This window comes from Rhinoderma darwinii, unplaced genomic scaffold (assembly GCF_050947455.1).
Source record: "Rhinoderma darwinii isolate aRhiDar2 unplaced genomic scaffold, aRhiDar2.hap1 Scaffold_549, whole genome shotgun sequence".
NCBI classification, from domain to species: domain Eukaryota; kingdom Metazoa; phylum Chordata; class Amphibia; order Anura; family Rhinodermatidae; genus Rhinoderma; species Rhinoderma darwinii.
In genome coordinates, this window is record NW_027464099.1 from 32,311 (window position 1) to 56,763 (window position 24,453).

At 47.8% G+C, this 24,453-nt stretch overlaps 16 non-coding genes across 16 annotated transcripts; all 16 read left to right on the top strand.

The window, feature by feature from the left end:
• The first annotated feature begins 1,224 nt into the window (after positions 1-1,224).
• Positions 1,225-1,415, top strand: LOC142723444 (U2 spliceosomal RNA). Its single transcript, XR_012875640.1, has one exon. It is a non-coding gene; the product is annotated as a U2 spliceosomal RNA (small nuclear RNA).
• Positions 1,416-2,711: 1,296 nt separating this feature from the next.
• On the top strand, positions 2,712-2,902 carry LOC142723445 (U2 spliceosomal RNA). The gene has a single exon (XR_012875641.1). It is a non-coding gene; the product is annotated as a U2 spliceosomal RNA (small nuclear RNA).
• Positions 2,903-4,186: 1,284 nt separating this feature from the next.
• On the top strand, positions 4,187-4,377 carry LOC142723425 (U2 spliceosomal RNA). The gene has a single exon (XR_012875625.1). It is a non-coding gene; the product is annotated as a U2 spliceosomal RNA (small nuclear RNA).
• Positions 4,378-5,653: 1,276 nt separating this feature from the next.
• LOC142723446 (U2 spliceosomal RNA) lies at positions 5,654-5,844 on the top strand. Its single transcript, XR_012875642.1, has one exon. It is a non-coding gene; the product is annotated as a U2 spliceosomal RNA (small nuclear RNA).
• Positions 5,845-7,132: 1,288 nt separating this feature from the next.
• On the top strand, positions 7,133-7,323 carry LOC142723447 (U2 spliceosomal RNA). Its single transcript, XR_012875643.1, has one exon. It is a non-coding gene; the product is annotated as a U2 spliceosomal RNA (small nuclear RNA).
• A 1,288-nt stretch (positions 7,324-8,611) lies between these two features.
• On the top strand, positions 8,612-8,802 carry LOC142723449 (U2 spliceosomal RNA). Its single transcript, XR_012875645.1, has one exon. It is a non-coding gene; the product is annotated as a U2 spliceosomal RNA (small nuclear RNA).
• Positions 8,803-10,082: 1,280 nt separating this feature from the next.
• LOC142723450 (U2 spliceosomal RNA) lies at positions 10,083-10,273 on the top strand. The gene has a single exon (XR_012875646.1). It is a non-coding gene; the product is annotated as a U2 spliceosomal RNA (small nuclear RNA).
• Positions 10,274-11,581: 1,308 nt separating this feature from the next.
• Positions 11,582-11,772, top strand: LOC142723451 (U2 spliceosomal RNA). The gene has a single exon (XR_012875647.1). It is a non-coding gene; the product is annotated as a U2 spliceosomal RNA (small nuclear RNA).
• Positions 11,773-13,052: 1,280 nt separating this feature from the next.
• On the top strand, positions 13,053-13,243 carry LOC142723453 (U2 spliceosomal RNA). The gene has a single exon (XR_012875648.1). It is a non-coding gene; the product is annotated as a U2 spliceosomal RNA (small nuclear RNA).
• A 1,276-nt stretch (positions 13,244-14,519) lies between these two features.
• On the top strand, positions 14,520-14,710 carry LOC142723454 (U2 spliceosomal RNA). Its single transcript, XR_012875649.1, has one exon. It is a non-coding gene; the product is annotated as a U2 spliceosomal RNA (small nuclear RNA).
• A 1,284-nt stretch (positions 14,711-15,994) lies between these two features.
• Positions 15,995-16,185, top strand: LOC142723455 (U2 spliceosomal RNA). Its single transcript, XR_012875650.1, has one exon. It is a non-coding gene; the product is annotated as a U2 spliceosomal RNA (small nuclear RNA).
• A 1,276-nt stretch (positions 16,186-17,461) lies between these two features.
• LOC142723426 (U2 spliceosomal RNA) lies at positions 17,462-17,652 on the top strand. Its single transcript, XR_012875626.1, has one exon. It is a non-coding gene; the product is annotated as a U2 spliceosomal RNA (small nuclear RNA).
• Positions 17,653-18,932: 1,280 nt separating this feature from the next.
• On the top strand, positions 18,933-19,123 carry LOC142723456 (U2 spliceosomal RNA). Its single transcript, XR_012875651.1, has one exon. It is a non-coding gene; the product is annotated as a U2 spliceosomal RNA (small nuclear RNA).
• A 1,276-nt stretch (positions 19,124-20,399) lies between these two features.
• LOC142723457 (U2 spliceosomal RNA) lies at positions 20,400-20,590 on the top strand. Its single transcript, XR_012875652.1, has one exon. It is a non-coding gene; the product is annotated as a U2 spliceosomal RNA (small nuclear RNA).
• Positions 20,591-21,866: 1,276 nt separating this feature from the next.
• Positions 21,867-22,057, top strand: LOC142723458 (U2 spliceosomal RNA). The gene has a single exon (XR_012875653.1). It is a non-coding gene; the product is annotated as a U2 spliceosomal RNA (small nuclear RNA).
• A 1,289-nt stretch (positions 22,058-23,346) lies between these two features.
• LOC142723422 (U2 spliceosomal RNA) lies at positions 23,347-23,537 on the top strand. The gene has a single exon (XR_012875622.1). It is a non-coding gene; the product is annotated as a U2 spliceosomal RNA (small nuclear RNA).
• Positions 23,538-24,453: the final 916 nt, after the last annotated feature.

The following is a 24,453-nucleotide window of genomic DNA, read 5'->3' on the forward strand; positions in this document are numbered from 1 at the left end:
GATCTCCCCTTTTAATCCCATTATTTCAACACCTGTTGGACAATGCATGAGTGATAATGAGCTCATTGATTAAATGCAATTAATGAATAGATTGCCACCTCTTGTTGTGTGTCGTCTGTGTTTCTGTGTTTCCGGCATTTCACATTGGAACACCTCATTCACCTTCCTTGTCTTCTCTCCGCCCTCCCTTTTAGGTAAGTTAAAGAGCTGCACCTGAGCCAGCCACTGATTGATTGATTGATTGATTGATTGATTGATTGATTGATTGATTGATTGATTGATTGATGCAGCACAACAGTCAAATAGTGGAGTGGAGTAGGGGAACAGCAAACAGCCAATAAAGCAGCCCGCCCGCTCGCCTGCCCGCCACAATGGACCTACCTGTGTACACTAGATGGATGTGATGGAATGTACTGTCGTCCCTACATTTCAAGAAGAAGTAAGAATTGCAGTTGCAACAAAGCCTTGCTTGCCTACAAAGAGAGCAGCAATTTGGATTTGTTACTATGTTACCTAGAAGAATAACAAACTGTGCAAGGATGGAGGTTGTAGGAGCAAGGAGAAGTTGTCTGTAAAGTTGGTGGATGCCTATTTTCCATTTTGCAGTCCCTTGTCTCCCTCTTGTGGCCTCCTGGAGGCAACTAGCTGTGCAAAAAAAAGACAGCCTGGCGGCCGGCTGTTGCAGTGTTGCCCTCTCAGGCAACACTGAGTGACTGACTGAGCCTCACCGTCTTATATAAAGTTCAGACGGAACTTTGCACGTGTCATAGTGGAGCCCTCAGGATTCCAGAGCCAGCTTTCTGACATCATAATGGGGCCTCAGAGATAAAAGCCTGGGCCCAGGCAGTGTTGGTCAGTGCTGCTCAGCAGGCAGCACTGGACTGGACTGGATTACAGCTGATACAAGGTGTGAAGGAACAAGGGGTGGCTGTGGGCATGCACTTGCTGCCGCTGCCAGTGTTTATCTGCATGGCAGCAGGGCATTTGGGCGTTGCCAGGAAGGCGTTTTTATGTAGATTCCTCCTCTTTCAGCACTGCATTGTGGTGCAAGCAAAAGAAGCAAATCCTGACTGGCTTCCTCTCCGGCCTTTATTCACCTCCCGTGTAGCTGTGAGTGTGTGAGCCTGCAGGGCCCCATGGAATTGCCTAGAAGTAGGCTGAATCGCTGCAAGGGCTGAACAGCAGTATCGGGCAGGCTCGGGCAACGCGCGGCCCGTTCGGGTTATCGCTTCTCGGCCTTTTGGCTAAGATCAAGTGTAGTATCTGTTCTTATCAGTTTAATATCTGATACGTCCCCTATCTGGGGACCATATATTAAATGGATTTTTAGAACAGGGAGATGGAAATAGAGCTTGCTCTGTCCACTCCACGCATTGACCTGGTATTGCAGTATTTCCAGGACCGGTGCACCCTTTCCTTATGTGTTGACTAAAAGCAGATTCCAAAAGTGTTTTTTGTCTTTGCTATTGTTTCTGTCTTTCTGAAGGGATCTCCCCTTTTAATCCCATTATTTCAACACCTGTTGGACAATGCATGAGTGATAATGAGCTCATTGATTAAATGCAATTAATGAATAGATTGCCACCTCTTGTTGTGTGTCGTCTGTGTTTCTGTGTTTCCGGCATTTCACATTGGAACACCTCATTCACCTTCCTTGTCTTCTCTCCGCCCTCCCTTTTAGGTAAGTTAAAGAGCTGCACCTGAGCCAGCCACTGATTGATTGATTGATTGATTGATTGATTGATTGATTGATTGATTGATTGATTGATTGATGCAGCACAACAGTCAAATAGTGGAGTGGAGTAGGGGAACAGCAAACAGCCAATAAAGCAGCCCGCCCGCTCGCCTGCCCGCCACAATGGACCTACCTGTGTACACTAGATGGATGTGATGGAATGTACTGTCGTCCCTACATTTCAAGAAGAAGTAAGAATTGCAGTTGCAACAAAGCCTTGCTTGCCTACAAAGAGAGCAGCAATTTGGATTTGTTACTATGTTACCTAGAAGAATAACAAACTGTGCAAGGATGGAGGTTGTAGGAGCAAGGAGAAGTTGTCTGTAAAGTTGGTGGATGCCTATTTTCCATTTTGCAGTCCCTTGTCTCCCTCTTGTGGCCTCCTGGAGGCAACTAGCTGTGCAAAAAAAAGACAGCCTGGCGGCCGGCTGTTGCAGTGTTGCCCTCTCAGGCAACACTGAGTGACTGACTGAGCCTCACCGTCTTATATAAAGTTCAGACGGAACTTTGCACGTGTCATAGTGGAGCCCTCAGGATTCCAGAGCCAGCTTTCTGACATCATAATGGGGCCTCAGAGATAAAAGCCTGGGCCCAGGCAGTGTTGGTCAGTGCTGCTCAGCAGGCAGCACTGGACTGGACTGGATTACAGCTGATACAAGGTGTGAAGGAACAAGGGGTGGCTGTGGGCATGCACTTGCTGCCGCTGCCAGTGTTTATCTGCATGGCAGCAGGGCATTTGGGCGTTGCCAGGAAGGCGTTTTTATGTAGATTCCTCCTCTTTCAGCACTGCATTGTGGTGCAAGCAAAAGAAGCAAATCCTGTCTGGCTTCCTCTCCGGCCTTTATTCACCTCCCGTGTAGCTGTGAGTGTGTGAGCCTGCAGGGCCCCATGGAATTGCCTAGAAGTAGGCTGAATCGCTGCAAGGGCTGAACAGCAGTATCGGGCAGGCTCGGGCAACGCGCGGCCCGTTCGGGTTATCGCTTCTCGGCCTTTTGGCTAAGATCAAGTGTAGTATCTGTTCTTATCAGTTTAATATCTGATACGTCCCCTATCTGGGGACCATATATTAAATGGATTTTTAGAACAGGGAGATGGAAATAGAGCTTGCTCTGTCCACTCCACGCATTGACCTGGTATTGCAGTATTTCCAGGACCGGTGCACCCTTTCCTTATGTGTTGACTAAAAGCAGATTCCAAAAGTGTTTTTTGTCTTTGCTATTGTTTCTGTCTTTCTGAAGGGATCTCCCCTTTTAATCCCATTATTTCAACACCTGTTGGACAATGCATGAGTGATAATGAGCTCATTGATTAAATGCAATTAATGAATAGATTGCCACCTCTTGTTGTGTGTCGTCTGTGTTTCTGTGTTTCCGGCATTTCACATTGGAACACCTCATTCACCTTCCTTGTCTTCTCTCCGCCCTCCCTTTTAGGTAAGTTAAAGAGCTGCACCTGAGCCAGCCACTGATTGATTGATTGATTGATTGATTGATTGATTGATTGATTGATTGATGCAGCACAACAGTCAAATAGTGGAGTGGAGTAGGGGAACAGCAAACAGCCAATAAAGCAGCCAGCCCGCTCGCCTGCCCGCCACAATGGACCTACCTGTGTACACTAGATGGATGTGATGGAATGTACTGTCGTCCCTACATTTCAAGAAGAAGTAAGAATTGCAGTTGCAACAAAGCCTTGCTTGCCTACAAAGAGAGCAGCAATTTGGATTTGTTACTATGTTACCTAGAAGAATAACAAACTGTGCAAGGATGGAGGTTGTAGGAGCAAGGAGAAGTTGTCTGTAAAGTTGGTGGATGCCTATTTTCCATTTTGCAGTCCCTTGTCTCCCTCTTGTGGCCTCCTGGAGGCAACTAGCTGTGCAAAAAAAAGACAGCCTGGCGGCCGGCTGTTGCAGTGTTGCCCTCTCAGGCAACACTGAGTGACTGACTGAGCCTCACCGTCTTATATAAAGTTCAGACGGAACTTTGCACGTGTCATAGTGGAGCCCTCAGGATTCCAGAGCCAGCTTTCTGACATCATAATGGGGCCTCAGAGATAAAAGCCTGGGCCCAGGCAGTGTTGGTCAGTGCTGCTCAGCAGGCAGCACTGGACTGGACTGGATTACAGCTGATACAAGGTGTGAAGGAACAAGGGGTGGCTGTGGGCATGCACTTGCTGCCGCTGCCAGTGTTTATCTGCATGGCAGCAGGGCATTTGGGCGTTGCCAGGAAGGCGTTTTTATGTAGATTCCTCCTCTTTCAGCACTGCATTGTGGTGCAAGCAAAAGAAGCAAATCCTGTCTGGCTTCCTCTCCGGCCTTTATTCACCTCCCGTGTAGCTGTGAGTGTGTGAGCCTGCAGGGCCCCATGGAATTGCCTAGAAGTAGGCTGAATCGCTGCAAGGGCTGAACAGCAGTATCGGGCAGGCTCGGGCAACGCGCGGCCCGTACGGGTTATCGCTTCTAGGCCTTTTGGCTAAGATCAAGTGTAGTATCTGTTCTTATCAGTTTAATATCTGATACGTCCCCTATCTGGGGACCATATATTAAATGGATTTTTAGAACAGGGAGATGGAAATAGAGCTTGCTCTGTCCACTCCACGCATTGACCTGGTATTGCAGTATTTCCAGGACCGGTGCACCCTTTCCTTATGTGTTGACTAAAAGCAGATTCCAAAAGTGTTTTTTGTCTTTGCTATTGTTTCTGTCTTTCTGAAGGGATCTCCCCTTTTAATCCCATTATTTCAACACCTGTTGGACAATGCATGAGTGATAATGAGCTCATTGATTAAATGCAATTAATGAATAGATTGCCACCTCTTGTTGTGTGTCGTCTGTGTTTCTGTGTTTCCGGCATTTCACATTGGAACACCTCATTCACCTTCCTTGTCTTCTCTCCGCCCTCCCTTTTAGGTAAGTTAAAGAGCTGCACCTGAGCCAGCCACTGATTGATTGATTGATTGATTGATTGATTGATTGATTGATGCAGCACAACAGTCAAATAGTGGAGTGGAGTAGGGGAACAGCAAACAGCCAATAAAGCAGCCCGCCCGCTCGCCTGCCCGCCACAATGGACCTACCTGTGTACACTAGATGGATGTGATGGAATGTACTGTCGTCCCTACATTTCAAGAAGAAGTAAGAATTGCAGTTGCAACAAAGCCTTGCTTGCCTACAAAGAGAGCAGCAATTTGGATTTGTTACTATGTTACCTAGAAGAATAACAAACTGTGCAAGGATGGAGGTTGTAGGAGCAAGGAGAAGTTGTCTGTAAAGTTGGTGGATGCCTATTTTCCATTTTGCAGTCCCTTGTCTCCCTCTTGTGGCCTCCTGGAGGCAACTAGCTGTGCAAAAAAAAGACAGCCTGGCGGCCGGCTGTTGCAGTGTTGCCCTCTCAGGCAACACTGAGTGACTGACTGAGCCTCACCGTCTTATATAAAGTTCAGACGGAACTTTGCACGTGTCATAGTGGAGCCCTCAGGATTCCAGTGCCAGCTTTCTGACATCATAATGGGGCCTCAGAGATAAAAGCCTGGGCCCAGGCAGTGTTGGTCAGTGCTGCTCAGCAGGCAGCACTGGACTGGACTGGATTACAGCTGATACAAGGTGTGAAGGAACAAGGGGTGGCTGTGGGCATGCACTTGCTGCCGCTGCCAGTGTTTATCTGCATGGCAGCAGGGCATTTGGGCGTTGCCAGGAAGGCGTTTTTATGTAGATTCCTCCTCTTTCAGCACTGCATTGTGGTGCAAGCAAAAGAAGCAAATCCTGTCTGGCTTCCTCTCCGGCCTTTATTCACCTCCCGTGTAGCTGTGAGTGTGTGAGCCTGCAGGGCCCCATGGAATTGCCTAGAAGTAGGCTGAATCGCTGCAAGGGCTGAACAGCAGTATCGGGCAGGCTCGGGCAACGCGCGGCCCGTTCGGGTTATCGCTTCTCGGCCTTTTGGCTAAGATCAAGTGTAGTATCTGTTCTTATCAGTTTAATATCTGATACGTCCCCTATCTGGGGACCATATATTAAATGGATTTTTAGAACAGGGAGATGGAAATAGAGCTTGCTCTGTCCACTCCACGCATTGACCTGGTATTGCAGTATTTCCAGGACCGGTGCACCCTTTCCTTATGTGTTGACTAAAAGCAGATTCCAAAAGTGTTTTTTGTCTTTGCTATTGTTTCTGTCTTTCTGAAGGGATCTCCCCTTTTAATCCCATTATTTCAACACCTGTTGGACAATGCATGAGTGATAATGAGCTCATTGATTAAATGCAATTAATGAATAGATTGCCACCTCTTGTTGTGTGTCGTCTGTGTTTCTGTGTTTCCGGCATTTCACATTGGAACACCTCATTCACCTTCCTTGTCTTCTCTCCGCCCTCCCTTTTAGGTAAGTTAAAGAGCTGCACCTGAGCCAGCCACTGATTGATTGATTGATTGATTGATTGATTGATTGATTGATTGATTGATTGATGCAGCACAACAGTCAAATAGTGGAGTGGAGTAGGGGAACAGCAAACAGCCAATAAAGCAGCCCGCCCGCTCGCCTGCCCGCCACAATGGACCTACCTGTGTACACTAGATGGATGTGATGGAATGTACTGTCGTCCCTACATTTCAAGAAGAAGTAAGAATTGCAGTTGCAACAAAGCCTTGCTTGCCTACAAAGAGAGCAGCAATTTGGATTTGTTACTATGTTACCTAGAAGAATAACAAACTGTGCAAGGATGGAGGTTGTAGGAGCAAGGAGAAGTTGTCTGTAAAGTTGGTGGATGCCTATTTTCCATTTTGCAGTCCCTTGTCTCCCTCTTGTGGCCTCCTGGAGGCAACTAGCTGTGCAAAAAAAAGACAGCCTGGCGGCCGGCTGTTGCAGTGTTGCCCTCTCAGGCAACACTGAGTGACTGACTGAGCCTCACCGTCTTATATAAAGTTCAGACGGAACTTTGCACGTGTCATAGTGGAGCCCTCAGGATTCCAGAGCCAGCTTTCTGACATCATAATGGGGCCTCAGAGATAAAAGCCTGGGCCCAGGCAGTGTTGGTCAGTGCTGCTCAGCAGGCAGCACTGGACTGGACTGGATTACAGCTGATACAAGGTGTGAAGGAACAAGGGGTGGCTGTGGGCATGCACTTGCTGCCGCTGCCAGTGTTTATCTGCATGGCAGCAGGGCATTTGGGCGTTGCCAGGAAGGCGTTTTTATGTAGATTCCTCCTCTTTCAGCACTGCATTGTGGTGCAAGCAAAAGAAGCAAATCCTGTCTGGCTTCCTCTCCGGCCTTTATTCACCTCCCGTGTAGCTGTGAGTGTGTGAGCCTGCAGGGCCCCATGGAATTGCCTAGAAGTAGGCTGAATCGCTGCAAGGGCTGAACAGCAGTATCGGGCAGGCTCGGGCAACGCGCGGCCCGTTCGGGTTATCGCTTCTCGGCCTTTTGGCTAAGATCAAGTGTAGTATCTGTTCTTATCAGTTTAATATCTGATACGTCCCCTATCTGGGGACCATATATTAAATGGATTTTTAGAACAGGGAGATGGAAATAGAGCTTGCTCTGTCCACTCCACGCATTGACCTGGTATTGCAGTATTTCCAGGACCGGTGCACCCTTTCCTTATGTGTTGACTAAAAGCAGATTCCAAAAGTGTTTTTTGTCTTTGCTATTGTTTCTGTCTTTCTGAAGGGATCTCCCCTTTTAATCCCATTATTTCAACACCTGTTGGACAATGCATGAGTGATAATGAGCTCATTGATTAAATGCAATTAATGAATAGATTGCCACCTCTTGTTGTGTGTCGTCTGTGTTTCTGTGTTTCCGGCATTTCACATTGGAACACCTCATTCACCTTCCTTGTCTTCTCTCCGCCCTCCCTTTTAGGTAAGTTAAAGAGCTGCACCTGAGCCAGCCACTGATTGATTGATTGATTGATTGATTGATTGATTGATTGATTGATTGATTGATGCAGCACAACAGTCAAATAGTGGAGTGGAGTAGGGGAACAGCAAACAGCCAATAAAGCAGCCCGCCCGCTCGCCTGCCCGCCACAATGGACCTACCTGTGTACACTAGATGGATGTGATGGAATGTACTGTCGTCCCTACATTTCAAGAAGAAGTAAGAATTGCAGTTGCAACAAAGCCTTGCTTGCCTACAAAGAGAGCAGCAATTTGGATTTGTTACTATGTTACCTAGAAGAATAACAAACTGTGCAAGGATGGAGGTTGTAGGAGCAAGGAGAAGTTGTCTGTAAAGTTGGTGGATGCCTATTTTCCATTTTGCAGTCCCTTGTCTCCCTCTTGTGGCCTCCTGGAGGCAACTAGCTGTGCAAAAAAAAGACAGCCTGGCGGCCGGCTGTTGCAGTGTTGCCCTCTCAGGCAACACTGAGTGACTGACTGAGCCTCACCGTCTTATATAAAGTTCAGACGGAACTTTGCACGTGTCATAGTGGAGCCCTCAGGATTCCAGAGCCAGCTTTCTGACATCATAATGGGGCCTCAGAGATAAAAGCCTGGGCCCAGGCAGTGTTGGTCAGTGCTGCTCAGCAGGCAGCACTGGACTGGACTGGATTACAGCTGATACAAGGTGTGAAGGAACAAGGGGTGGCTGTGGGCATGCACTTGCTGCCGCTGCCAGTGTTTATCTGCATGGCAGCAGGGCATTTGGGCGTTGCCAGGAAGGCGTTTTTATGTAGATTCCTCCTCTTTCAGCACTGCATTGTGGTGCAAGCAAAAGAAGCAAATCCTGTCTGGCTTCCTCTCCGGCCTTTATTCACCTCCCGTGTAGCTGTGAGTGTGTGAGCCTGCAGGGCCCCATGGAATTGCCTAGAAGTAGGCTGAATCGCTGCAAGGGCTGAACAGCAGTATCGGGCAGGCTCGGGCAACGCGCGGCCCGTTCGGGTTATCGCTTCTCGGCCTTTTGGCTAAGATCAAGTGTAGTATCTGTTCTTATCAGTTTAATATCTGATACGTCCCCTATCTGGGGACCATATATTAAATGGATTTTTAGAACAGGGAGATGGAAATAGAGCTTGCTCTGTCCACTCCACGCATTGACCTGGTATTGCAGTATTTCCAGGACCGGTGCACCCTTTCCTTATGTGTTGACTAAAAGCAGATTCCAAAAGTGTTTTTTGTCTTTGCTATTGTTTCTGTCTTTCTGAAGGGATCTCCCCTTTTAATCCCATTATTTCAACACCTGTTGGACAATGCATGAGTGATAATGAGCTCATTGATTAAATGCAATTAATGAATAGATTGCCACCTCTTGTTGTGTGTCGTCTGTGTTTCTGTGTTTCCGGCATTTCACATTGGAACACCTCATTCACCTTCCTTGTCTTCTCTCCGCCCTCCCTTTTAGGTAAGTTAAAGAGCTGCACCTGAGCCAGCCACTGATTGATTGATTGATTGATTGATTGATTGATTGATTGATTGATGCAGCACAACAGTCAAATAGTGGAGTGGAGTAGGGGAACAGCAAACAGCCAATAAAGCAGCCCGCCCGCTCGCCTGCCCGCCACAATGGACCTACCTGTGTACACTAGATGGATGTGATGGAATGTACTGTCGTCCCTACATTTCAAGAAGAAGTAAGAATTGCAGTTGCAACAAAGCCTTGCTTGCCTACAAAGAGAGCAGCAATTTGGATTTGTTACTATGTTACCTAGAAGAATAACAAACTGTGCAAGGATGGAGGTTGTAGGAGCAAGGAGAAGTTGTCTGTAAAGTTGGTGGATGCCTATTTTCCATTTTGCAGTCCCTTGTCTCCCTCTTGTGGCCTCCTGGAGGCAACTAGCTGTGCAAAAAAAAGACAGCCTGGCGGCCGGCTGTTGCAGTGTTGCCCTCTCAGGCAACACTGAGTGACTGACTGAGCCTCACCGTCTTATATAAAGTTCAGACGGAACTTTGCACGTGTCATAGTGGAGCCCTCAGGATTCCAGAGCCAGCTTTCTGACATCATAATGGGGCCTCAGAGATAAAAGCCTGGGCCCAGGCAGTGTTGGTCAGTGCTGCTCAGCAGGCAGCACTGGACTGGACTGGATTACAGCTGATACAAGGTGTGAAGGAACAAGGGGTGGCTGTGGGCATGCACTTGCTGCCGCTGCCAGTGTTTATCTGCATGGCAGCAGGGCATTTGGGCGTTGCCAGGAAGGCGTTTTTATGTAGATTCCTCCTCTTTCAGCACTGCATTGTGGTGCAAGCAAAAGAAGCAAATCCTGTCTGGCTTCCTCTCCGGCCTTTATTCACCTCCCGTGTAGCTGTGAGTGTGTGAGCCTGCAGGGCCCCATGGAATTGCCTAGAAGTAGGCTGAATCGCTGCAAGGGCTGAACAGCAGTATCGGGCAGGCTCGGGCAACGCGCGGCCCGTTCGGGTTATCGCTTCTCGGCCTTTTGGCTAAGATCAAGTGTAGTATCTGTTCTTATCAGTTTAATATCTGATACGTCCCCTATCTGGGGACCATATATTAAATGGATTTTTAGAACAGGGAGATGGAAATAGAGCTTGCTCTGTCCACTCCACGCATTGACCTGGTATTGCAGTATTTCCAGGACCGGTGCACCCTTTCCTTATGTGTTGACTAAAAGCAGATTCCAAAAGTGTTTTTTGTCTTTGCTATTGTTTCTGTCTTTCTGAAGGGATCTCCCCTTTTAATCCCATTATTTCAACACCTGTTGGACAATGCATGAGTGATAATGAGCTCATTGATTAAATGCAATTAATGAATAGATTGCCACCTCTTGTTGTGTGTCGTCTGTGTTTCTGTGTTTCCGGCATTTCACATTGGAACACCTCATTCACCTTCCTTGTCTTCTCTCCGCCCTCCCTTTTAGGTAAGTTAAAGAGCTGCACCTGAGCCAGCCACTGATTGATTGATTGATTGATTGATTGATTGATTGATTGATTGATTGATTGATTGATTGATTGATTGATTGATGCAGCACAACAGTCAAATAGTGGAGTGGAGTAGGGGAACAGCAAACAGCCAATAAAGCAGCCCGCCCGCTCGCCTGCCCGCCACAATGGACCTACCTGTGTACACTAGATGGATGTGATGGAATGTACTGTCGTCCCTACATTTCAAGAAGAAGTAAGAATTGCAGTTGCAACAAAGCCTTGCTTGCCTACAAAGAGAGCAGCAATTTGGATTTGTTACTATGTTACCTAGAAGAATAACAAACTGTGCAAGGATGGAGGTTGTAGGAGCAAGGAGAAGTTGTCTGTAAAGTTGGTGGATGCCTATTTTCCATTTTGCAGTCCCTTGTCTCCCTCTTGTGGCCTCCTGGAGGCAACTAGCTGTGCAAAAAAAAGACAGCCTGGCGGCCGGCTGTTGCAGTGTTGCCCTCTCAGGCAACACTGAGTGACTGACTGAGCCTCACCGTCTTATATAAAGTTCAGACGGAACTTTGCACGTGTCATAGTGGAGCCCTCAGGATTCCAGAGCCAGCTTTCTGACATCATAATGGGGCCTCAGAGATAAAAGCCTGGGCCCAGGCAGTGTTGGTCAGTGCTGCTCAGCAGGCAGCACTGGACTGGACTGGATTACAGCTGATACAAGGTGTGAAGGAACAAGGGGTGGCTGTGGGCATGCACTTGCTGCCGCTGCCAGTGTTTATCTGCATGGCAGCAGGGCATTTGGGCGTTGCCAGGAAGGCGTTTTTATGTAGATTCCTCCTCTTTCAGCACTGCATTGTGGTGCAAGCAAAAGAAGCAAATCCTGTCTGGCTTCCTCTCCGGCCTTTATTCACCTCCCGTGTAGCTGTGAGTGTGTGAGCCTGCAGGGCCCCATGGAATTGCCTAGAAGTAGGCTGAATCGCTGCAAGGGCTGAACAGCAGTATCGGGCAGGCTCGGGCAACGCGCGGCCCGTTCGGGTTATCGCTTCTCGGCCTTTTGGCTAAGATCAAGTGTAGTATCTGTTCTTATCAGTTTAATATCTGATACGTCCCCTATCTGGGGACCATATATTAAATGGATTTTTAGAACAGGGAGATGGAAATAGAGCTTGCTCTGTCCACTCCACGCATTGACCTGGTATTGCAGTATTTCCAGGACCGGTGCACCCTTTCCTTATGTGTTGACTAAAAGCAGATTCCAAAAGTGTTTTTTGTCTTTGCTATTGTTTCTGTCTTTCTGAAGGGATCTCCCCTTTTAATCCCATTATTTCAACACCTGTTGGACAATGCATGAGTGATAATGAGCTCATTGATTAAATGCAATTAATGAATAGATTGCCACCTCTTGTTGTGTGTCGTCTGTGTTTCTGTGTTTCCGGCATTTCACATTGGAACACCTCATTCACCTTCCTTGTCTTCTCTCCGCCCTCCCTTTTAGGTAAGTTAAAGAGCTGCACCTGAGCCAGCCACTGATTGATTGATTGATTGATTGATTGATTGATTGATTGATTGATGCAGCACAACAGTCAAATAGTGGAGTGGAGTAGGGGAACAGCAAACAGCCAATAAAGCAGCCCGCCCGCTCGCCTGCCCGCCACAATGGACCTACCTGTGTACACTAGATGGATGTGATGGAATGTACTGTCGTCCCTACATTTCAAGAAGAAGTAAGAATTGCAGTTGCAACAAAGCCTTGCTTGCCTACAAAGAGAGCAGCAATTTGGATTTGTTACTATGTTACCTAGAAGAATAACAAACTGTGCAAGGATGGAGGTTGTAGGAGCAAGGAGAAGTTGTCTGTAAAGTTGGTGGATGCCTATTTTCCATTTTGCAGTCCCTTGTCTCCCTCTTGTGGCCTCCTGGAGGCAACTAGCTGTGCAAAGAAAAGACAGCCTGGCGGCCGGCTGTTGCAGTGTTGCCCTCTCAGGCAACACTGAGTGACTGACTGAGCCTCACCGTCTTATATAAAGTTCAGACGGAACTTTGCACGTGTCATAGTGGAGCCCTCAGGATTCCAGAGCCAGCTTTCTGACATCATAATGGGGCCTCAGAGATAAAAGCCTGGGCCCAGGCAGTGTTGGTCAGTGCTGCTCAGCAGGCAGCACTGGACTGGACTGGATTACAGCTGATACAAGGTGTGAAGGAACAAGGGGTGGCTGTGGGCATGCACTTGCTGCCGCTGCCAGTGTTTATCTGCATGGCAGCAGGGCATTTGGGCGTTGCCAGGAAGGCGTTTTTATGTAGATTCCTCCTCTTTCAGCACTGCATTGTGGTGCAAGCAAAAGAAGCAAATCCTGTCTGGCTTCCTCTCCGGCCTTTATTCACCTCCCGTGTAGCTGTGAGTGTGTGAGCCTGCAGGGCCCCATGGAATTGCCTAGAAGTAGGCTGAATCGCTGCAAGGGCTGAACAGCAGTATCGGGCAGGCTCGGGCAACGCGCGGCCCGTTCGGGTTATCGCTTCTCGGCCTTTTGGCTAAGATCAAGTGTAGTATCTGTTCTTATCAGTTTAATATCTGATACGTCCCCTATCTGGGGACCATATATTAAATGGATTTTTAGAACAGGGAGATGGAAATAGAGCTTGCTCTGTCCACTCCACGCATTGACCTGGTATTGCAGTATTTCCAGGACCGGTGCACCCTTTCCTTATGTGTTGACTAAAAGCAGATTCCAAAAGTGTTTTTTGTCTTTGCTATTGTTTCTGTCTTTCTGAAGGGATCTCCCCTTTTAATCCCATTATTTCAACACCTGTTGGACAATGCATGAGTGATAATGAGCTCATTGATTAAATGCAATTAATGAATAGATTGCCACCTCTTGTTGTGTGTCGTCTGTGTTTCTGTGTTTCCGGCATTTCACATTGGAACACCTCATTCACCTTCCTTGTCTTCTCTCCGCCCTCCCTTTTAGGTAAGTTAAAGAGCTGCACCTGAGCCAGCCACTGATTGATTGATTGATTGATTGATTGATTGATTGATTGATGCAGCACAACAGTCAAATAGTGGAGTGGAGTAGGGGAACAGCAAACAGCCAATAAAGCAGCCCGCCCGCTCGCCTGCCCGCCACAATGGACCTACCTGTGTACACTAGATGGATGTGATGGAATGTACTGTCGTCCCTACATTTCAAGAAGAAGTAAGAATTGCAGTTGCAACAAAGCCTTGCTTGCCTACAAAGAGAGCAGCAATTTGGATTTGTTACTATGTTACCTAGAAGAATAACAAACTGTGCAAGGATGGAGGTTGTAGGAGCAAGGAGAAGTTGTCTGTAAAGTTGGTGGATGCCTATTTTCCATTTTGCAGTCCCTTGTCTCCCTCTTGTGGCCTCCTGGAGGCAACTAGCTGTGCAAAAAAAAGACAGCCTGGCGGCCGGCTGTTGCAGTGTTGCCCTCTCAGGCAACACTGAGTGACTGACTGAGCCTCACCGTCTTATATAAAGTTCAGACGGAACTTTGCACGTGTCATAGTGGAGCCCTCAGGATTCCAGAGCCAGCTTTCTGACATCATAATGGGGCCTCAGAGATAAAAGCCTGGGCCCAGGCAGTGTTGGTCAGTGCTGCTCAGCAGGCAGCACTGGACTGGACTGGATTACAGCTGATACAAGGTGTGAAGGAACAAGGGGTGGCTGTGGGCATGCACTCGCTGCCGCTGCCAGTGTTTATCTGCATGGCAGCAGGGCATTTGGGCGTTGCCAGGAAGGCGTTTTTATGTAGATTCCTCCTCTTTCAGCACTGCATTGTGGTGCAAGCAAAAGAAGCAAATCCTGTCTGGCTTCCTCTCCGGCCTTTATTCACCTCCCGTGTAGCTGTGAGTGTGTGAGCCTGCAGGGCCCCATGGAATTGCCTAGAAGTAGGCTGAATCGCTGCAAGGGCTGAACAGCAGTATCGGGCAGGCTCGGGCAACGCGCGGCCCGTTCGGGTTATCGCTTCTCGGCCTTTTGGCTAAGATCAAGTGTAGTATCTGTTCTTATCAGTTTAATATCTGATACGTCCCCTATCTGGGGACCATATATTAAATGGATTTTTAGAACAGGGAGATGGAAATAGAGCTTGCTCTGTCCACTCCACGCATTGACCTGGTATTGCAGTATTTCCAGGACCGGTGCACCCTTTCCTTATGTGTTGACTAAAAGCAGATTCCAAAAGTGTTTTTTGTCTTTGCTATTGTTTCTGTCTTTCTGAAGGGATCTCCCCTTTTAATCCCATTATTTCAACACCTGTTGGACAATGCATGAGTGATAATGAGCTCATTGATTAAATGCAATTAATGAATAGATTGCCACCTCTTGTTGTGTGTCGTCTGTGTTTCTGTGTTTCCGGCATTTCACATTGGAACACCTCATTCACCTTCCTTGTCTTCTCTCCGCCCTCCCTTTTAGGTAAGTTAAAGAGCTGCACCTGAGCCAGCCACTGATTGATTGATTGATTGATTGATTGATTGATTGATTGATTGATTGATTGATTGATGCAGCACAACAGTCAAATAGTGGAGTGGAGTAGGGGAACAGCAAACAGCCAATAAAGCAGCCCGCCCGCTCGCCTGCCCGCCACAATGGACCTACCTGTGCACACTAGATGGATGTGATGGAATGTACTGTCGTCCCTACATTTCAAGAAGAAGTAAGAATTGCAGTTGCAACAAAGCCTTGCTTGCCTACAAAGAGAGCAGCAATTTGGATTTGTTACTATGTTACCTAGAAGAATAACAAACTGTGCAAGGATGGAGGTTGTAGGAGCAAGGAGAAGTTGTCTGTAAAGTTGGTGGATGCCTATTTTCCATTTTGCAGTCCCTTGTCTCCCTCTTGTGGCCTCCTGGAGGCAACTAGCTGTGCAAAAAAAAGACAGCCTGGCGGCCGGCTGTTGCAGTGTTGCCCTCTCAGGCAACACTGAGTGACTGACTGAGCCTCACCGTCTTATATAAAGTTCAGACGGAACTTTGCACGTGTCATAGTGGAGCCCTCAGGATTCCAGAGCCAGCTTTCTGACATCATAATGGGGCCTCAGAGATAAAAGCCTGGGCCCAGGCAGTGTTGGTCAGTGCTGCTCAGCAGGCAGCACTGGACTGGACTGGATTACAGCTGATACAAGGTGTGAAGGAACAAGGGGTGGCTGTGGGCATGCACTTGCTGCCGCTGCCAGTGTTTATCTGCATGGCAGCAGGGCATTTGGGCGTTGCCAGGAAGGCGTTTTTATGTAGATTCCTCCTCTTTCAGCACTGCATTGTGGTGCAAGCAAAAGAAGCAAATCCTGTCTGGCTTCCTCTCCGGCCTTTATTCACCAGCTGTGAGTGTGTGAGCCTGCAGGGCCCCATGGAATTGCCTAGAAGTAGGCTGAATCGCTGCAAGGGCTGAACAGCAGTATCGGGCAGGCTCGGGCAACGCGCGGCCCGTTCGGGTTATCGCTTCTCGGCCTTTTGGCTAAGATCAAGTGTAGTATCTGTTCTTATCAGTTTAATATCTGATACGTCCCCTATCTGGGGACCATATATTAAATGGATTTTTAGAACAGGGAGATGGAAATAGAGCTTGCTCTGTCCACTCCACGCATTGACCTGGTATTGCAGTATTTCCAGGACCGGTGCACCCTTTCCTTATGTGTTGACTAAAAGCAGATTCCAAAAGTGTTTTTTGTCTTTGCTATTGTTTCTGTCTTTCTGAAGGGATCTCCCCTTTTAATCCCATTATTTCAACACCTGTTGGACAATGCATGAGTGATAATGAGCTCATTGATTAAATGCAATTAATGAATAGATTGCCACCTCTTGTTGTGTGTCGTCTGTGTTTCTGTGTTTCCGGCATTTCACATTGGAACACCTCATTCACCTTCCTTGTCTTCTCTCCGCCCTCCCTTTTAGGTAAGTTAAAGAGCTGCACCTGAGCCAGCCACTGATTGATTGATTGATTGATTGATTGATTGATTGATTGATGCAGCACAACAGTCAAATAGTGGAGTGGAGTAGGGGAACAGCAAACAGCCAATAAAGCAGCCCGCCCGCTCGCCTGCCCGCCACAATGGACCTACCTGTGTACACTAGATGGATGTGATGGAATGTACTGTCGTCCCTACATTTCAAGAAGAAGTAAGAATTGCAGTTGCAACAAAGCCTTGCTTGCCTACAAAGAGAGCAGCAATTTGGATTTGTTACTATGTTACCTAGAAGAATAACAAACTGTGCAAGGATGGAGGTTGTAGGAGCAAGGAGAAGTTGTCTGTAAAGTTGGTGGATGCCTATTTTCCATTTTGCAGTCCCTTGTCTCCCTCTTGTGGCCTCCTGGAGGCAACTAGCTGTGCAAAAAAAAGACAGCCTGGCGGCCGGCTGTTGCAGTGTTGCCCTCTCAGGCAACACTGAGTGACTGACTGAGCCTCACCGTCTTATATAAAGTTCAGACGGAACTTTGCACGTGTCATAGTGGAGCCCTCAGGATTCCAGAGCCAGCTTTCTGACATCATAATGGGGCCTCAGAGATAAAAGCCTGGGCCCAGGCAGTGTTGGTCAGTGCTGCTCAGCAGGCAGCACTGGACTGGACTGGATTACAGCTGATACAAGGTGTGAAGGAACAAGGGGTGGCTGTGGGCATGCACTTGCTGCCGCTGCCAGTGTTTATCTGCATGGCAGCAGGGCATTTGGGCGTTGCCAGGAAGGCGTTTTTATGTAGATTCCTCCTCTTTCAGCACTGCATTGTGGTGCAAGCAAAAGAAGCAAATCCTGTCTGGCTTCCTCTCCGGCCTTTATTCACCTCCCGTGTAGCTGTGAGTGTGTGAGCCTGCAGGGCCCCATGGAATTGCCTAGAAGTAGGCTGAATCGCTGCAAGGGCTGAACAGCAGTATCGGGCAGGCTCGGGCAACGCGCGGCCCGTTCGGGTTATCGCTTCTCGGCCTTTTGGCTAAGATCAAGTGTAGTATCTGTTCTTATCAGTTTAATATCTGATACGTCCCCTATCTGGGGACCATATATTAAATGGATTTTTAGAACAGGGAGATGGAAATAGAGCTTGCTCTGTCCACTCCACGCATTGACCTGGTATTGTAGTATTTCCAGGACCGGTGCACCCTTTCCTTATGTGTTGACTAAAAGCAGATTCCAAAAGTGTTTTTTGTCTTTGCTATTGTTTCTGTCTTTCTGAAGGGATCTCCCCTTTTAATCCCATTATTTCAACACCTGTTGGACAATGCATGAGTGATAATGAGCTCATTGATTAAATGCAATTAATGAATAGATTGCCACCTCTTGTTGTGTGTCGTCTGTGTTTCTGTGTTTCCGGCATTTCACATTGGAACACCTCATTCACCTTCCTTGTCTTCTCTCCGCCCTCCCTTTTAGGTAAGTTAAAGAGCTGCACCTGAGCCAGCCACTGATTGATTGATTGATTGATTGATTGATTGATTGATTGATTGATGCAGCACAACAGTCAAATAGTGGAGTGGAGTAGGGGAACAGCAAACAGCCAATAAAGCAGCCCGCCCGCTCGCCTGCCCGCCACAATGGACCTACCTGTGTACACTAGATGGATGTGATGGAATGTACTGTCGTCCCTACATTTCAAGAAGAAGTAAGAATTGCAGTTGCAACAAAGCCTTGCTTGCCTACAAAGAGAGCAGCAATTTGGATTTGTTACTATGTTACCTAGAAGAATAACAAACTGTGCAAGGATGGAGGTTGTAGGAGCAAGGAGAAGTTGTCTGTAAAGTTGGTGGATGCCTATTTTCCATTTTGCAGTCCCTTGTCTCCCTCTTGTGGCCTCCTGGAGGCAACTAGCTGTGCAAAAAAAAGACAGCCTGGCGGCCGGCTGTTGCAGTGTTGCCCTCTCAGGCAACACTGAGTGACTGACTGAGCCTCACCGTCTTATATAAAGTTCAGACGGAACTTTGCACGTGTCATAGTGGAGCCCTCAGGATTCCAGAGCCAGCTTTCTGACATCATAATGGGGCCTCAGAGATAAAAGCCTGGGCCCAGGCAGTGTTGGTCAGTGCTGCTCAGCAGGCAGCACTGGACTGGACTGGATTACAGCTGATACAAGGTGTGAAGGAACAAGGGGTGGCTGTGGGCATGCACTTGCTGCCGCTGCCAGTGTTTATCTGCATGGCAGCAGGGCATTTGGGCGTTGCCAGGAAGGCGTTTTTATGTAGATTCCTCCTCTTTCAGCACTGCATTGTGGTGCAAGCAAAAGAAGCAAATCCTGTCTGGCTTCCTCTCCGGCCTTTATTCACCTCCCGTGTAGCTGTGAGTGTGTGAGCCTGCAGGGCCCCATGGAATTGCCTAGAAGTAGGCTGAATCGCTGCAAGGGCTGAACAGCAGTATCGGGCAGGCTCGGGCAACGCGCGGCCCGTTCGGGTTATCGCTTCTCGGCCTTTTGGCTAAGATCAAGTGTAGTATCTGTTCTTATCAGTTTAATATCTGATACGTCCCCTATCTGGGGACCATATATTAAATGGATTTTTAGAACAGGGAGATGGAAATAGAGCTTGCTCTGTCCACTCCACGCATTGACCTGGTATTGCAGTATTTCCAGGACCGGTGCACCCTTTCCTTATGTGTTGACTAAAAGCAGATTCCAAAAGTGTTTTTTGTCTTTGCTATTGTTTCTGTCTTTCTGAAGGGATCTCCCCTTTTAATCCCATTATTTCAACACCTGTTGGACAATGCATGAGTGATAATGAGCTCATTGATTAAATGCAATTAATGAATAGATTGCCACCTCTTGTTGTGTGTCGTCTGTGTTTCTGTGTTTCCGGCATTTCACATTGGAACACCTCATTCACCTTCCTTGTCTTCTCTCCGCCCTCCCTTTTAGGTAAGTTAAAGAGCTGCACCTGAGCCAGCCACTGATTGATTGATTGATTGATTGATTGATTGATTGATTGATGCAGCACAACAGTCAAATAGTGGAGTGGAGTAGGGGAACAGCAAACAGCCAATAAAGCAGCCCGCCCGCTCGCCTGCCCGCCACAATGGATCTACCTGTGTACACTAGATGGATGTGATGGAATGTACTGTCGTCCCTACATTTCAAGAAGAAGTAAGAATTGCAGTTGCAACAAAGCCTTGCTTGCCTACAAAGAGAGCAGCAATTTGGATTTGTTACTATGTTACCTAGAAGAATAACAAACTGTGCAAGGATGGAGGTTGTAGGAGCAAGGAGAAGTTGTCTGTAAAGTTGGTGGATGCCTATTTTCCATTTTGCAGTCCCTTGTCTCCCTCTTGTGGCCTCCTGGAGGCAACTAGCTGTGCAAAAAAAAGACAGCCTGGCGGCCGGCTGTTGCAGTGTTGCCCTCTCAGGCAACACTGAGTGACTGACTGAGCCTCACCGTCTTATATAAAGTTCAGACGGAACTTTGCACGTGTCATAGTGGAGCCCTCAGGATTCCAGAGCCAGCTTTCTGACATCATAATGGGGCCTCAGAGATAAAAGCCTGGGCCCAGGCAGTGTTGGTCAGTGCTGCTCAGCAGGCAGCACTGGACTGGACTGGATTACAGCTGATACAAGGTGTGAAGGAACAAGGGGTGGCTGTGGGCATGCACTTGCTGCCGCTGCCAGTGTTTATCTGCATGGCAGCAGGGCATTTGGGCGTTGCCAGGAAGGCGTTTTTATGTAGATTCCTCCTCTTTCAGCACTGCATTGTGGTGCAAGCAAAAGAAGCAAATCCTGTCTGGCTTCCTCTCCGGCCTTTATTCACCTCCCGTGTAGCTGTGAGTGTGTGAGCCTGCAGGGCCCCATGGAATTGCCTAGAAGTAGGCTGAATCGCTGCAAGGGCTGAACAGCAGTATCGGGCAGGCTCGGGCAACGCGCGGCCCGTTCGGGTTATCGCTTCTCGGCCTTTTGGCTAAGATCAAGTGTAGTATCTGTTCTTATCAGTTTAATATCTGATACGTCCCCTATCTGGGGACCATATATTAAATGGATTTTTAGAACAGGGAGATGGAAATAGAGCTTGCTCTGTCCACTCCACGCATTGACCTGGTATTGCAGTATTTCCAGGACCGGTGCACCCTTTCCTTATGTGTTGACTAAAAGCAGATTCCAAAAGTGTTTTTTGTCTTTGCTATTGTTTCTGTCTTTCTGAAGGGATCTCCCCTTTTAATCCCATTATTTCAACACCTGTTGGACAATGCATGAGTGATAATGAGCTCATTGATTAAATGCAATTAATGAATAGATTGCCACCTCTTGTTGTGTGTCGTCTGTGTTTCTGTGTTTCCGGCATTTCACATTGGAACACCTCATTCACCTTCCTTGTCTTCTCTCCGCCCTCCCTTTTAGGTAAGTTAAAGAGCTGCACCTGAGCCAGCCACTGATTGATTGATTGATTGATTGATTGATTGATTGATTGATGCAGCACAACAGTCAAATAGTGGAGTGGAGTAGGGGAACAGCAAACAGCCAATAAAGCAGCCCGCCCGCTCGCCTGCCCGCCACAATGGACCTACCTGTGTACACTAGATGGATTTGATGGAATGTACTGTCGTCCCTACATTTCAAGAAGAAGTAAGAATTGCAGTTGCAACAAAGCCTTGCTTGCCTACAAAGAGAGCAGCAATTTGGATTTGTTACTATGTTACCTAGAAGAATAACAAACTGTGCAAGGATGGAGGTTGTAGGAGCAAGGAGAAGTTGTCTGTAAAGTTGGTGGATGCCTATTTTCCATTTTGCAGTCCCTTGTCTCCCTCTTGTGGCCTCCTGGAGGCAACTAGCTGTGCAAAAAAAAGACAGCCTGGCGGCCGGCTGTTGCAGTGTTGCCCTCTCAGGCAACACTGAGTGACTGACTGAGCCTCACCGTCTTATATAAAGTTCAGACGGAACTTTGCACGTGTCATAGTGGAGCCCTCAGGATTCCAGAGCCAGCTTTCTGACATCATAATGGGGCCTCAGAGATAAAAGCCTGGGCCCAGGCAGTGTTGGTCAGTGCTGCTCAGCAGGAAGCACTGGACTGGACTGGATTACAGCTGATACAAGGTGTGAAGGAACAAGGGGTGGCTGTGGGCATGCACTTGCTGCCGCTGCCAGTGTTTATCTGCATGGCAGCAGGGCATTTGGGCGTTGCCAGGAAGGCGTTTTTATGTAGATTCCTCCTCTTTCAGCACTGCATTGTGGTGCAAGCAAAAGAAGCAAATCCTGTCTGGCTTCCTCTCCGGCCTTTATTCACCTCCCGTGTAGCTGTGAGTGTGTGAGCCTGCAGGGCCCCATGGAATTGCCTAGAAGTAGGCTGAATCGCTGCAAGGGCTGAACAGCAGTATCGGGCAGGCTCGGGCAACGCGCGGCCCGTTCGGGTTATCGCTTCTCGGCCTTTTGGCTAAGATCAAGTGTAGTATCTGTTCTTATCAGTTTAATATCTGATACGTCCCCTATCTGGGGACCATATATTAAATGGATTTTTAGAACAGGGAGATGGAAATAGAGCTTGCTCTGTCCACTCCACGCATTGACCTGGTATTGCAGTATTTCCAGGACCGGTGCACCCTTTCCTTATGTGTTGACTAAAAGCAGATTCCAAAAGTGTTTTTTGTCTTTGCTATTGTTTCTGTCTTTCTGAAGGGATCTCCCCTTTTAATCCCATTATTTCAACACCTGTTGGACAATGCATGAGTGATAATGAGCTCATTGATTAAATGCAATTAATGAATAGATTGCCACCTCTTGTTGTGTGTCATCTGTGTTTCTGTGTTTCCGGCATTTCACATTGGAACACCTCATTCACCTTCCTTGTCTTCTCTCTGCCCTCCCTTTTAGGTAAGTTAAAGAGCTGCACCTGAGCCAGCCACTGATTGATTGATTGATTGATTGATTGATTGATTGATTGATTGATTGATTGATTGCAGCACAACAGTCAAATAGTGGAGTGGAGTAGGGGAACAGCAAACAGCCAATAAAGCAGGCCGCCCGCTCGCCTGCCCGCCACAATGGACCTACCTGTGTACACTAGATGGATGTGATGGAATGTACTGTCGTCCCTACATTTCAAGAAGAAGTAAGAATTGCAGTTGCAACAAAGCCTTGCTTGCCTGCAAAGAGAGCAGCAATTTGGATTTGTTACTATGTTACCTAGAAGAATAACAAACTGTGCAAGGATGGAGGTTGTAGGAGCAAGGAGAAGTTGTCTGTAAAGTTGGTGGATGCCTATTTTCCATTTTGCAGTCCCTTGTCTCCCTCTTGTGGCCTCCTGGAGGCAACTAGCTGTGCAAAAAAAAGACAGCCTGGCGGCCGGCTGTTGCAGTGTTGCCCTCTCAGGCAACACTGAGTGACTGACTGAGCCTCACCGTCTTATATAAAGTTCAGACGGAACTTTGCACGTGTCATAGTGGAGCCCTCAGGATTCCAGAGCCAGCTTTCTGACATCATAATGGGGCCTCAGAGATAAAAGCCTGGGCCCAGGCAGTGTTGGTCAGTGCTGCTCAGCAGGCAGCACTGGACTGGACTGGATTACAGCTGATACAAGGTGTGAAGGAACAAGGGGTGGCTGTGGGCATGCACTTGCTGCCGCTGCCAGTGTTTATCTGCATGGCAGCAGGGCATTTGGGCGTTGCCAGGAAGGCGTTTTTATGTAGATTCCTCCTCTTTCAGCACTGCATTGTGGTGCAAGCAAAAGAAGCAAATCCTGTCTGGCTTCCTCTCCGGCCTTTATTCACCTCCCGTGTAGCTGTGAGTGTGTGAGCCTGCAGGGCCCCATGGAATTGCCTAGAAGTAGGCTGAATCGCTGCAAGGGCTGAACAGCAGTATCGGGCAGGCTCGGGCAACGCGCGGCCCGTTCGGGTTATCGCTTCTCGGCCTTTTGGCTAAGATCAAGTGTAGTATCTGTTCTTATCAGTTTAATATCTGATACGTCCCCTATCTGGGGACCATATATTAAATGGATTTTTAGAACAGGGAGATGGAAATAGAGCTTGCTCTGTCCACTCCACGCATTGACCTGGTATTGCAGTATTTCCAGGACCGATGCACCCTTTCCTTATGTGTTGACTAAAAGCAGATTCCAAAAGTGTTTTTTGTCTTTGCTATTGTTTCTGTCTTTCTGAAGGGATCTCCCCTTTTAATCCCATTATTTCAACACCTGTTGGACAATGCATGAGTGATAATGAGCTCATTGATTAAATGCAATTAATGAATAGATTGCCACCTCTTGTTGTGTGTCGTCTGTGTTTCTGTGTTTCCGGCATTTCACATTGGAACACCTCATTCACCTTCCTTGTCTTCTCTCCGCCCTCCCTTTTAGGTAAGTTAAAGAGCTGCACCTGAGCCAGCCACTGATTGATTGATTGATTGATTGATTGATTGATTGATTGATTGATTGATTGATTGATTGATGCAGCACAACAGTCAAATAGTGGAGTGGAGTAGGGGAACAGCAAACAGCCAATAAAGCAGCCCGCCCGCTCGCCTGCCCGCCACAATGGACCTACCTGTGTACACTAGATGGATGTGATGGAATGTACTGTCGTCCCTACATTTCAAGAAGAAGTAAGAATTGCAGTTGCAACAAAGCCTTGCTTGCCTACAAAGAGAGCAGCAATTTGGATTTGTTACTATGTTACCTAGAAGAATAACAAACTGTGCAAGGATGGAGGTTGTAGGAGCAAGGAGAAGTTGTCTGTAAAGTTGGTGGATGCCTATTTTCCATTTTGCAGTCCCTTGTCTCCCTCTTGTGGCCTCCTGGAGGCAACTAGCTGTGCAAAAAAAAGACAGCCTGGCGGCCGGCTGTTGCAGTGTTGCCCTCTCAGGCAACACTGAGTGACTGACTGAGCCTCACCGTCTTATATAAAGTTCAGACGGAACTTTGCACGTGTCATAGTGGAGCCCTCAGGATTCCAGAGCCAGCTTTCTGACATCATAATGGGGCCTCAGAGATAAAAGCCTGGGCCCAGG